Source organism: Hemicordylus capensis, chromosome 1 (genome assembly GCF_027244095.1).
Source record: "Hemicordylus capensis ecotype Gifberg chromosome 1, rHemCap1.1.pri, whole genome shotgun sequence".
Lineage (NCBI taxonomy): Eukaryota > Metazoa > Chordata > Lepidosauria > Squamata > Cordylidae > Hemicordylus > Hemicordylus capensis.
This window is the reverse complement of record NC_069657.1, coordinates 400333887-400347310: the sequence shown is the minus strand read 5'-3', so window position 1 is coordinate 400347310 and position 13424 is coordinate 400333887. Positions and strand designations below refer to the sequence as shown.

The 13424-nt window shown below is 46.1% G+C and overlaps 1 protein-coding gene across 5 annotated transcripts in view; it reads right to left on the bottom strand.

The window, feature by feature from the left end:
* The window catches only part of DAAM2 (dishevelled associated activator of morphogenesis 2), a 325498-nt gene that overhangs the window by 265117 nt on the left and 46957 nt on the right, over window positions 1-13424 (bottom strand). Inside the window, exon 1 of one of the 5 annotated variants that reach the window (XM_053305353.1) lies at window positions 10411-10647. The exons of 3 other annotated variants lie outside the window; for them this stretch is intronic. The gene's annotated coding sequence lies outside the window, so the exon portion shown is untranslated. Of the gene's footprint in view, window positions 1-7692; window positions 7710-10410; window positions 10648-13424 lie in introns of those variants that run through there. One more of the 5 variants, XM_053305372.1, reaches the window with a different exon arrangement.

Genomic DNA, 13424 nt, shown 5'->3' with positions numbered 1-13424 from the left:
GGCAGGGATCTTCCTACTGCCTTCAGCTTCCAGGCAGCTTCCTCAGGGCACTCTTGGGACACAACAAAGCTTTCTCTTATTCTGCAGGTGGCTTTGAGTGTAGTTCCCACCCAGTCCTCTGGTCCTTCTGTTTTTATTTTCCTGGGCTTTCCCCCACTATTAGGAAAGTCCCACCCTCCCAACAGTTGCTCCAAGTGAGGCCTATATTTATTACAGATATACCCAGCCAAAGTCTCAGGATCAGCCAAGAAAGAAGCTGAAAAACGACAAGCATTTTTAAAAAGAAAATATAGCTGTCATGATGGTAGACTAAAACTCTCCAGGTTTATTTAAAAAAACAACACACCTCTTTGCATATAGAGAACTAGCATTTTTGGTGGGGGGAAAGGTCAGCTAGGACATTTCTCCCTGAAGTGCTGACCTTCATGTGTGATTTCCCAGCCCAACCTGGGTTCTAAAGCCCCAGTAATATTTCTGAACATGTAATTTATATCTGCCCTTCAATTAAAGCCACACTTCAGAGGAGAACTGGTCCTCCCGACTGTGCCAAGTTCACAACTCCTGCAAAAGGACATGAAAATGAAGCACTGGCATTATGACCCCAGAGGTCTCAGCATTAAGGAAAGCCATTCAAACACGTGTCAACAAGTCAATTCTACACGTCAGTACAAAATGAGAGGGGGGGGGAGAACAGTGCTTTGGAATATATCAAGAGAACTGTCCAGCAGTCACCTACTATAACTCTATCCCTGGAGTCACATCACCACATTGGTGAAACTACAGAGCAACCCACATGCAAAATAGAACCGTCTGCAAAGTCTAAGAGAGCTGAAAGTCATTACCATGCCTGGAATACAGCCATTCAGTGAATAGAAACTTGCAATCATCACATCCTCCAAGCACAAAGCTGCATTTAAGGAACAGTTCTAATTATGAACACATATCATACAAACGATCAAATGAGTGTGGCAGACAGATGGTGGGTTGAAAAAGTAGATCATTTCAAATGGGCCCTTGTCGTAACATCAAGAAACAAGTTGTCTGGCATACCTTAAGAACAGTCAGGCTGCTAAGACTAGTATCAGCAGGAGCTTTCCCAGACAGCAGGCTTTATCACGGGATTAAGAGGGGTGAAGGACTGCGAGTTATGGATATTTCAAATTCACCTTTAAAAAACCAATGCAAAGACTGGATTTTTTAAAACCCCAGACATGAACTGGGCTAAGTTTCAGTGCGCAATGAAAATCCCGAATCGTGTATGGCGTGCTCCCCGATAACTCGCAGAGACTTCGACTAAAAGCTGGACAATATGTGAACACACACTTGCCATTCCGTGGTTAATCAAAGTAAAATCGCCATCTGGGAACACTCCAGGAGGCACATTCATGCAGAGACTGCCAAGAGCTTTAGTCCCATTTGTAAGAAACATGATGCACTACCCAGGAAGTGAAAGGGCGACTACTACTAGAGACCAAGCAATGACTCAAAAATTGCAAACCAAAAAGGAAAGCAGTTTGAACAACTAAAGCAGTTCAAACAAAGCTTTCCTGCTGCTATGCCAGCATCTGTTCATTTATAAGGCTGGTTTTCACAAGAGGAACATCCAGCCAGGCTTCAAGTCCTGTGTGTACTCCTGAGCAATGGTGGAGCTGTGATCTGGGTAGGATTAGGAAGAGCGTGCTTTTCCTCTACACTCTGTTCTGGGTACACAATGTGGATTGACCACTGCCATCCTACCCAGATTGAGGCTAGCACATGATCACTCTCCCCCTCCTCCTACCTTGATTTTCACCAGCACACTACTGTTTCTCGGCAGCATGCATGGGGCTTGGAGCCTGGTTGGACACTCTTCCCACCCAGCTTCGGTTGTGAGAACCTGCCTATAGATTGCGATTTTAAAAATAAAAAAAAAACCCAATACCCTAACCAAGTGTTCTCTTGAAGACATCTTCCCCTTGGCCCTTGACAGCCGGGGATCATGAATGGGAAGAAATGTAATTGCTTGTTAAGAAGGGCATGAAATTGACTTCTCCTCAGCCAGGTTTTGATTAGTTCAGAAAGCGGAAATTCCAGAACTTAGTCTTCTCTCCTCCCCCTAACCCGCCCACCCCTGCTCAGTGCAATGCAAGAGGGCTGTGGACAGTCAGGGATGGGAAATCTCTGTCACACCTACTAATGTTGCATCATAAGATGCAAGAGTATTCAGGTGCACTGGAAATTCTGAGAATCACATTTCCCATCCTTCCCAGGCAGATAGAAGACACCCAATCTGCCTATGCATGATCCCAAGCAGCTGTCAGCCAGGAAAGGATGTTACTGTCACTGCCTCCCCAATAGCAACGTTCCCTGTAACAGAGATTCCCAGATGTTATTGACTACAACTCCCATCATGCCCAAAGGCCATTGCAGTTGGGGATGATAGGAATTGTAGTCAATTGTCAACTCAGTGCATGGCAGCTGTGAAAAAGGCAAATTCCATGCTAGAAATCATTAGGAAGGGGACTGAAAATAATAACGCTAATACTATAATGCCCTTATAGAAATCTATGGTGTGGCCACATCTAGAATACTGAGTACAGTTTTGGTCACCGTATCTTAAGGATACTGTAGAACTGGAAAAGGTGTAGAAGAGGGCAACCAAGATGAATAGGAGCCTGGAACACCTTCCTTATGAGACAATACTACAGCATTTGGGCCTTTTTCGTTTGGAAAAGTGGTGACTATGGGGAGACATGATAGAGGTACACAAAGTTATCCATGGAGTAGAAAAAGTAGACAGAGATACATTTTTCTCCCTCTCTCACAACACTGGAGCCAGGGGTCATCCCATGAAACTGAAGGACGGGAAATTTAGGACCAACAAAAGGAAGTACTTTTTCACAAAGCACATGATTAATCTATAGCTACCATGGGACGAGATGATAACCTCTAGCTTGGATGACTTCAAAAGGGGCTTAGACAAATTCATGGAGGTCAGGACTATCAATAGTTACTAGTCTGGTGGCTATAGGACACCTCCAGCTTCAGAGGCAAGATGCCTCTGAATACCAGTTGCAGGGAGGGCATACCCCTCACCTCTTGCCTGTGGCCTTCTCAGAGACACCTGGTGGGCCACTGTGGGAAACTGGATGCTGGACTAGACAGGCCTTGGGCCTGAACAGCAGGGCTGTTCTTATGTTAGTCAGCAACATATGGGAATCCTTGTTACCGAGATCACTGCCCAGGAGACCTGCACTCCCCATATCAGAATTCAGGGTTATCCATGGCTGACAGGTAGAAAAAAATGCTGTCACACTTAGAATCTTCATGTTTGGGGGACATTTTTTAAGCATAGGAAAGATCATAATGACAGACTTGAAAACCCCTTTCCTTTTTGCAATAGGCAGAGGGCTCTCCAGCCAAGTCATATCACCGATGAAGCTTGTTGCCCATTGTAGACCACCACACAGAATGGCATTTCGCCTCAATGTTCTGTGTAGTACCACACCTAGCACATTGCAGATGCGAGATCAATGAAAAGAGCAAGAGCAGATCTGTTGAAAGTGAAACTGGCATTATTCGTTATTTATTTATAATATTTTTATACCACCTGATATGTCCATCTCTAGTCGGTAATGTTATGTTACAAGAACACCTGGTTGTGATGGGAACTGCCTAATAAGCACTGCTAGACTGACTTTAAGGGCTCTGCAGCTGATAATGCAGGAACAGTGAATAATTAACAAAGATTCTGACAGACCAAACACATCAAGCATTGCCATGAGGAACAACCTGCTGCCCTGCTACAGGAGCATTTAATGCTTTCCATTCCAACCAACACTGTCCTTCCCAGAACTGAGCAAAGTGTGATTAATGCAACTGTGATATTAAGCAGGGGTTCCCAACCTTGGGTGCACAGCTGCTGTTGGGCTATAACTCGCATCATCCTCCGTTGCAATGGCCAAATGCCACTGTGGCTGGGAAGGATGGGAGCTGTAGCCAATCTGGGCACCCAAGGTTGAGAAGCCCCAATCTAAAGGATCAGACAGTGGTTACTCCATAGTACAGACAGAGGCTCTACACACCATCAAGGTGTAGAGCTCAGGGGGTTTGGCCAGGAGTGCGGGCTTAGCCCACTCTCTCTGCACATGAGCAGTCACTTATGGCTGGGTGGCAGGATCGGCCGCCCAGTTGAGCAAGCGGCGGCTTTGGTCGGGCGCGCCCGCGTCTGGCCACGACTCACTGGGGAGCTCCGGGGGTTGGAGGAAGGGCAGTGCCACTGTGTAGGCCCCCTGGCACCCCAGGAAGGCACCACACAAGTGCACGGTGCCTTCCTGGGGTCCCCCCTCCCCGCCACCCCAAGTGTGAGGGCTGCTGACACTCGATCAAAGAAAGAAGGTTCACGGAGAGCTTGCTTCATTCACCTCATTTAGCAGGAAGGGTTTTTAGGCAGGCTAAACACCGTGGAACCACTAGGCTTGCCCGCGGGCCTGTTGATTCTGACGATCACTAGAAAATGGGCTGGGCTCCCTTAGCCCAATTTCTAGTGATCGTGGGAATAGAATCTAGTGATCGTGGGAATAGAATCACAGCCTGGTCACCAACTAGTTTTATGGGAGAGCCACTTAGAAGGAGAGCTGGAGGATGGTAGGCCAGCCTTCCCCATCCCATAAAGTAGATTGCCACCAAGTCCTATTGCCATAGTGGCAGGAACATAGGAATGTTAGCCATATGCTAAGTCAGACTTAGCCATATGCTAAGTCAGACCATTGGTCTATCTAGCTCAATATGGTCTACACCAGTGATTCTCAAACTTGGGTCCTCAGGTGTTATTGGACTTCAACTCCCATAGTCCCCAACCAAAGGCCACTGAGGCTGGGGATTATGGCAGTTGAAGTCCAATAACACCTGAGGACCCAAGTTTGAGAATCCCTGGTCTACACTGACTGGTAGCAGCTTCAGGATTTCGGGCAGGAGTCATTCCCATTCCCAGCCCTGCCTGGAGATGCCTGGGATTGAACCTGGGACCTTCTGCATGCAGAGCTAATGCTCTGCCACTGATAGCCCCATCCCTAATGACCCCATACCCACAGTCCTGCCCTGCCCGGGGTCTGGCAAGTGGAGTGGGGGAAAGGATGCTCCTCAGTGATCAGATATGACCCTGGGACTTCTAGCTGTCGATCCCTTTGATACAGAGATACAGAGTGTGAGTGTGCCATGCTGAGCAAAACAGTCTACAAATTCTTAGAGTGGAGTGTGGGGAGAAGCCCAGTCTGAGAGTACGGTATCCTTTCAAATGACTCTTGTTCACAACATGAAACAATGAAAATGCCTCTTTATTGTCCAATAAGCTTCACTCCAAATAACAAAGCCCAGAGCAGCTTTCTCAGACCCTCCCCAGGCTTCTGACAATGTTATTTCCCCTACTTTGTTTAAAAAAATAAAGAGCCAGCGTGGTGTAGTGGTTAGAGTGCCGGACTAGGACCGGGGAGACCTGCGTTCAAATCCCCATTCCGCCATGATACTTGCTGGGTGACTCTGGACCACTCACTTTTCTCTCAGCCTAACTGACTTCACAGAGTTGTTGTGAGGAGAAAACTTAAGTATGTAGTACACCGCTCTGGGCTCCTTGGAGGAAGAGCGAGATATAAAGTGTAAGAAAGAAAGAAAGAAAGAAAGCGGAGTAAAAGAAATAAATATTCTGACGATGATGATGATGCACATCAGTGTCACATCTAAGAAAGTGGGTGAGTTTGAACATATGCATCCTGCTCCTCTCCCATGCACAACTAGCAGGATATGCACACAGAGATTCACTCGAGTGCATAAATAACACAGCACCCAAAATCACTAGCTTGAAAAACCTTCAATGAATTGTAAAGGACAAGGAGCTGAATGAGCAGATTTCATAAAATGTTTTTATCAGCTTTTCCAAAAATGATAGGCAATCCATCTTATTTATTTATTTTTTCTCTGTGTAAACCACCCTGAGCCATTTCTGACAGAGCGCTATAGAAATCAATCAATCAATAAAATAATAATAATAATAATAATAATAATAATAATAATAATAATAATAATAATAACAACAACCTGCTCATGACCTCAGCAAAGAGTCAGTAAATCCTGTTTAGTAATTCTCTTTAAAGTTCTAGGTTTAAAGAGGGGCTGTCCCAGGAATCTCGGATCCTACAGCTACAATCATATTTTGAGGACATATATTGGAAGTCTGTAGTTCAGGCTACCTTGTTCTACTAAGCGGCTAGGGGAGTGTTAAGCGTACTCCTCTAGGAGGAGAGCTGGTCTTTTGGAAGCAAGCATGAATTGTCCCCTTTGCTAAGCAGGTTATGCCCTGGTTTGCATTTGAATGGGAGACTACATGTGGGCACTAAGATATTCCCCTTAAGGGATGGGGCCGCTCTGGGAAGAGCACCTGCATGCTTCCATGAAGAATGTTCCAAGTTCCCTCCCTGGTATCTCCAAGACAGGGCTGAGAAGAGACTCCTGCCTGCAGCCTTAGAGAAATTGTTACCAGTCTGTGCAGACAATACTGAGCTACATGGACCAATGGTCTAACTCGGTATAAGGCAGATCCCTATGTTCCTACATGCTTTGCACACCGAAGATCTCAGGTTCAAACACCAGCATCTCCAACTTTTCTTTTCTTTTCTTTAAGGATCAAGTAGCAGGATGTGGTGATGGTCACCAGCTTGGATGCAGTGTTCCCTCTAACAGGGATTTCCAGATGTTGTTGACGACAACTCCCAGAATCCCCAGATGCAACGGCTTTTTCTTAGGGATTATGGGAGTTGTCAACAACATCTGGGAATCCCCGTTAGGGAGAACACTGCTTGGATGGCTTTAAAAGTGGCTTAGACAAATTCATAGAGGGCAGGTCTATCAATGGCTACTATTCTTGATGGCTATAGACTCCCTCCAGGCTCAGAAAACCAGATGCAGGGGAGCAATGGCAGGAATGGGGGCATGCCTTCATCTCCTGCTTGGGGGCTTCCCAGAGGCATCTGGTGGGCCGCTGTGGGAAAGAGGATGCTGGCCTTGGGCCTGATACAGCAGAGCTGCTCTTATGTAGGTGGTGGGAAAGACCTCTCTCAGTGATTCACATCTAAGCACAGAACTGGGCCAGATAGATCAAAGTTCTGATTCAGTATAAGACAGCTTCATTTTTTCACTACCAAAAAAGTATCTGCATTAACACCACAGCAGAAGGTCTCCGAGGTTCCTTTTCTTTGAGGAAAATTAATTGAAAATGAGATATGGATCCCAGTCCACAATGGGCCTTACATACATACACGTATGCTTAAGACTAGAGCCACAAACCATGATTGAGACATTGTGAGTTTTACCATACTGAACTAAAAAGGAATAAGCAGTAAAAAAGGTAAAGTGTGCCATCAAGTCAATTTCGATTCCTGGCTCCCACAGAGTCCTGTGGTTTTCTTTTGGTAGAATACAGGAGGGGTTTACCATTGCCTCCTCCCGTGCAGTATGAGATGATGCCTTTCAGCATCTTCCTATATCGCTGCTGCCCAATATGTGTTTCCCATAGTCTGGGGAACATACCAGCAGGGATTCACTCACACACACACACACACACACACACACACACACACACACTCTCTCTCTCTCTCTTACTCTTTTCCAAATATTGCACCATCAATATAAAAGCAAAGTGCATAAAGGTTAGCTTTTTACCTTCAAAGTCCTCCATCTCTTGCCCTTGACCATATTTGCTAGAGAGCTGGAGGGAAGGGATCACAGCTCAGTGTTAGAGGATTTTGCAAACTTTAATGCCCTAGTCTCATCCCACCATCAGGAGATCTTACTCACTGGCACTAGAAAATATCTCAGAGAAGTTCAAGACCTAGTGCTATCTCAGGTTTGCCAGCAGTGGAACAAAAATAGACCAACTTGTCTGACTTCATAAAAGGCAGCTCATTCTAAGCTTTCAGGAGGCGAGGTGAGATGGTTGCCTCAAGTGGCAATTATTGGGGCATGGGAGGAGGTGGCATTTTGCCTCCCCCCATATCATTGGAGCAGCTCTTTGGAGAGGGCTGCTGGCAAATTCCTTCCTCCTCACTCCCCGCCTGCACCAAGTTCAAAGCTTGCAGAAGCTGCCTTTAAAAGGAGTCTGGTCCCCAGCAGGGTAGAGGGCAAGGCAGCATTTGGTGCTTCGCTTCAGGCATCGCAATCCTTGGGCCACTTCTGCATATAGATGCCACATTTCTTTTCATTATCAGACTGTGCGACTCAAGACCCTCAACACAAGTATTTATTGAACTCAACAAACTATCCCAAAGTACAAAGGCAATATTAGGGCAAAAGATTGATTAGACCCCATTTGAAATCTACGGAAGGAAAGCTGGTCTTGTGGTAGCAAGCATGCATTGCCCCCTTTGCTAAGCAGGGTCCACCCTGGTTTGTATCTGAATGGGAGACTACATGTGGGCACTGTAAGATATTCCCCTTAGGGAATGGGGCCACTCTGGGAATTGCATCTGAGGTTCCAAGTTCCCTTCCTAGCATCTCCAAGACAGGGATGAGAGAGACTCCTGCCTGCAACTTTGGAGAAGCCACTGCCAGTCTGTGTAGACAAATCTGGGCTAGATGGACCAATGGTCTGACTCAGTTTATGGCAGCTTCCTGTGTTCCTAATGCTACTAAGCAGTGAGCAAGATTTTGAGTTTCCCAGAATTCTTCTTCAGGTGGATTTCATGCTAAAAAAAAAAAAAGCAGAGATGCACCAAGCACCTTTTTTGAAAAATTCAATCACAACCTTAAAAAAAAGAAAAATACTCCCAGCCTGAAGAAGAGTTCTGAGGGTTCAAAAACTCACCCACGACTTTGTGACAGTATAGTTGGTCTTTAGGAGAAAGGCTGTAACGCAGTGGCAAGAAAAAACCAACGAAACCAGGAAAAGCAATTCCTGCAATCTTCAGGCAGGGCTGGGGAAACCTCCTTCTGAAACTGTAGAGGGCTGCTGCCAATCAGTGTAGACAACACTGAGAAAGATGGACCAGTGTTCTGACTCCGTAGAAGACGGCTGTTCATAAACAAGGTACTAAAGTAAAGTAAAGTAAAGTGTGCTGTCGATTTCGACTCCTGGCACCCACAGAGCCCTGTGGTTTTCTTTTGGTAGAGGGGTTTACCATTGCCTCCTCCTGTGCAGTCTGAGACGATGCCTTTGCCGTTCCCACTGAAGTGAGCATCTGCCTCCAGCACCTTCCTATATCACTGCTGCCCGATATAGGTGACTAGAAATATATATCTCCTAGGCACAGTCTGGGAAGCACACCGGCGGGGATTTGAACAGCCTCCTGCTCCCTACGCAAGCTGCTTCCCCGCTGTGTCACCGTAGCTGATAGTGGATCAACATTGCTACCTGCAATTTCTGCAGGTGAAGCATCCCCCAAAGCTTTTTCCTTATCCACAATGTATCCACAGATGTAGCCCTGCCCAGAACAGCACGGCACATCACTTTTGTCGCTCATGTGCAGCAGCTCTGTGTAGCTCCCTGTAGCACTTTTGAAAGCATGCATCAACTGCTGAAACTCCAGAAAGGTATGTTATAACTCTTAATGTTATGAGCAATACCAGATTGTACCAGCCCATGCTTCATTCATAAAAATAAAAAAAAATTCACATGGCTAGCCTACTCATATTCTCAAAATCATGAATGGATGTCTTTTCCACGGTGTAGTGCAGAGCTTTCTGCACTGATGAATCACACTCTACCAGCTTATCACCATTGAATTATTCACTTAACTGAGTTTTATTCACCCTGGCCATTTTAAAGAGGATTGTCACCAGGCGCAGCAGCATCGCCCTCTGTCGGCACACACAAGTACTGCAAATCCCGGACGCTGCCCGGTGCGCTCAGTTCTGCGTATAACTGCAGAGTGCAGACAGCGGTTAGAACGTACTAAAATCTAGACTTTCCCCAAATCTCTTTGCTTTCATCAAGAGCATAGCTGTTTCCCAATAAGTTTTTCGACTTTTTTTTAAAAAAAGGCTGACGTGCAATTCACGTTTAGAAATAAAATGACTAGTCATCTTAAGCACTTAAAGAAAGGTGTTGTTGTTTTCTTTAAAAGAAAGAAAGAAATCTCAGATGAATCATCCTTAGCACAAAAGAGCTTTTCTCACCAGCTGCGCCCTGAATCAGCACTGGCTAGCTTTGCCTTACTTCTAGCTCCTGCTGCAAAGTGTAAACGCAAGAGGGGATTTTGAATAACAATAATAAATTCGGCAGGGGTGGTGCGATTGCCGAAGAGAGGATCGCCTTCGCGTTTCCCCAGCTGCTCTGCTTCCAAGACAAGAACAGCAGTTTGCAAAGGAGATTAGAAAGCCAGGAGAGAGACTGGAAAACCGCCGCAGCCGAGAGAGGAGACGCGTGACTTTCGTTTGACTTACCGATCTCCCCCAGAGGTTTTCTTTCCCGACTTGCCTTTCCCAACAGCTGAGTTCAGGGCTCAGGAACGATCATCCCATCCATAGCAAAGAGGGAGGGGGGACAGCCAGGCCCCCCCAGGGCTGCTCTCCACGCGAGATGTTGATACCGAGTCGGGAGGCGGCGTGGAGGACACGCCACTGTATCCTTCGGATAAAGATCAGGAACTGCTTCGCTGTCCCTGTGGCCGGTTACAGTGCAGCAAGCTCAGCTAGGCGGCAGGGCTTTCCTCTGCTACTGTGCTACGCTCTCTTAAAGGGACAAGCCCCAACTCGACAGGCAGGCGATATAATTGCATGTTCAGCTGCTGTCGGAGGATGGCCTCGGTAGGGGGGAAGCTGGAAAGATAGCGGAGCTTTTAATTGTCTGGTGGCGGCGGCTGCTCATGATCAGCGCAGGGATCAGATAGATATCACGCCTCGGCTCCATACTTCTTTCTGCAAGCTTTACCTATCCCCAATCAAAGTGTCCTAACTGGGTTGCCAGCATTTTATTTTATTTTATTTTAGGGGGGGGGGCAGGGAGCCTGTGTCTTTTACGAAGGTGTGATGGGCAGAAAATCAGCAATAAAATTAAGCAAATCTCTGCCTGTTATGTAGCTCTTAATGGCAAAGGAACTCTGCCCCAAAGCAGAAGTGACCACTGTGTACCTTTTAGGGCAGCAGGTGTTCTCAAACGTGTGTCCCCAAATGGACTACAACTCCCATCATCCCCAGCTGTGGATGACTACAACTGAACAAGGATTTCTGGTAGTAAGACCTTGTAGAGTCCCCTCCAGTCCGAGTAGACAACATGACCAAGGTGGACCAAGGGTTTGACTTGGGGCTGCTCAACTTTGGCCCTTCTGCAGATGTTGGCCACGACTCCCATAATCCCTGGCTTTTGGCCACTCTGGCTGGGGATTATTTTATGTATGTATGTATGTATTTGATTTCTATACCACCCTTCCAAAAATGGCTCAGGGTGGTTTAAACAGATAAATAATAAACAAATAAGATGGATCCATGACCCCAAAAGGGCTCACAATCTAAAAGAAATATAAGAGAGACACCAGCAACAGCCACTGGAGAGATGCTGTGCTGGGGGTGGAGGGGGCCAGTTACTCTCCCCCTGCAAAATAAAGAGAATCACCATGTTAAAAGGTGCCTCTTTGCTCAGTTAGCAGGGGGGAGTTGTATGGGAGTTATGGGAGTTGTAGTCCAAAAACAGCTGGGGGGGGGGGACACTAAGAAAGGCAAGCCTGATGGTCCAGGGAGTGAATGCTAGTAGGGGAGTGACTGACATGCATTCACTTGAATATCTTCATGGTGTGCATGCATGTAGAACCGTACACATGCCAGGCTCTTTCCCTGTGATTGAGAACTCTGCTTTACTAGGGGACCAGGCATGGGGCTGCAGCTTAAGGCACAAGCATCTGCCTTGGATGCAGAAGGTTTCAAGTTCAATCCATGACATTTCCAGGTAGGGCTGAGATTCAGAGCCTCGGAAGGCTACTGTTAATCAAAGCAGACAACACTAAGCTTGCTGGACCAATGATCTGTCTCCATAGAAGGCAGCTGCATTTTATGCTGGCATTGTTCAATTCCTTGTTATTGTTTGATGTTGTTGTTTTAGTGATTGGCTTTATGATGTTTATTGTTAATTTGTGTTGTGCACTGCTTTGAGATTTTGTATGGAAGCTGTGATATAAATCCAAATATAGCAAAAAAATAATAATTGTATTTTTCTAATCCCAACTTCCCTCTCTCTGTGCATTCACTCACCCTGGATATGTCATGAGAACCAGGCTAAGACAAGCTGATATATTTTATTTTTCTGTCTTTTTTTCCCTTGCTGTCTCTAAAAATTGCCTGGTTATTTATTCAGAGGTTTCAGCGCTACCCTACCGTAGAGTTTTGTGGCAGTTTGTAGCATTTTGAAAACAAAACCATGAAATAAACATAGTCAAAGCAAAGTTAAAATCTCTCGCTCCTGTTCAACCAATTCCAAGCTAACAAAAACAACTCAGAAAGTCCCAGCACACCCAGGGAAAGCCCAAGTACATAGGTAGGACTAATGAGAAATGCCCACATTTTCAACAGAAAACTACATTTTGTGCTGTAGCAAGAATGTACCATCCATTTAGGTCTGTGCCAGGGACACATGTCTACATTGGCCCTTCCTCTCACAACAGCATACCTCCAAGTTAAGCCTCATTGTTGTATTCTACCTAACAATATTTTTTGTTTTGTTAATTAGAAGTTTGTCCCAGTGGGGATCCTTTACAGCGTGTGGGGGGTGGAGTCGGGAAGGAAAGAGAGGGAAAGAAGAAAGAGGGAAAATGGGTTCGTTTCTGAATACAATTGCTTTGTGTTTAAGAAGGTAGCAGCTATAAAACATTTGGCAACAAGATTTTGAACCAGCTATGCATGTGAGCCTGCAAAGCTTGTGAAGGTTCCTGCATTTTTCTTTCATTGCATTAGTGGGTCTACATTCCTGAATTGCTGCATTCTACTATTGCTGCTGCTGATTGTTTCTGCATCTTCCTGAGCTGCACAACCCCTAAAGGTACTTTTTCCTTAGCAATGACTGGGTGCCCACTGCAGCATGGCTTATATCCCACTACCACCTTTTTCCTTGTCCACCCCAGGAGAACCTGTCCTTCCCTGGAAACAGTGGAGGTCCTATTTCTGCAATTACCTCCTCCCTATACAGACCTCTGCTTTTATTCCAGCAAAGCAGGAGCTTATAACAATTTTGGGCCAGTGGGGGCCAGCAGGAGCTCTTCGGAGTTCATTTCCAGACAGCCCTCGCTGGTGGATAATGTTCATTTCGAAGAAGCAGTGAGGGCTACCTGGCAATGAGCTCCAGAGAGCTGCCCGAAATTGTTTATTGGGGGTGCTTGATGGTGGGTTTTGGGGGTGAGGGGGGGAGACCCCCTTACTAACTGCTGGTCCGGGAAACTGTGCACAAATAATGTGCTGGTCCATGACTCCAA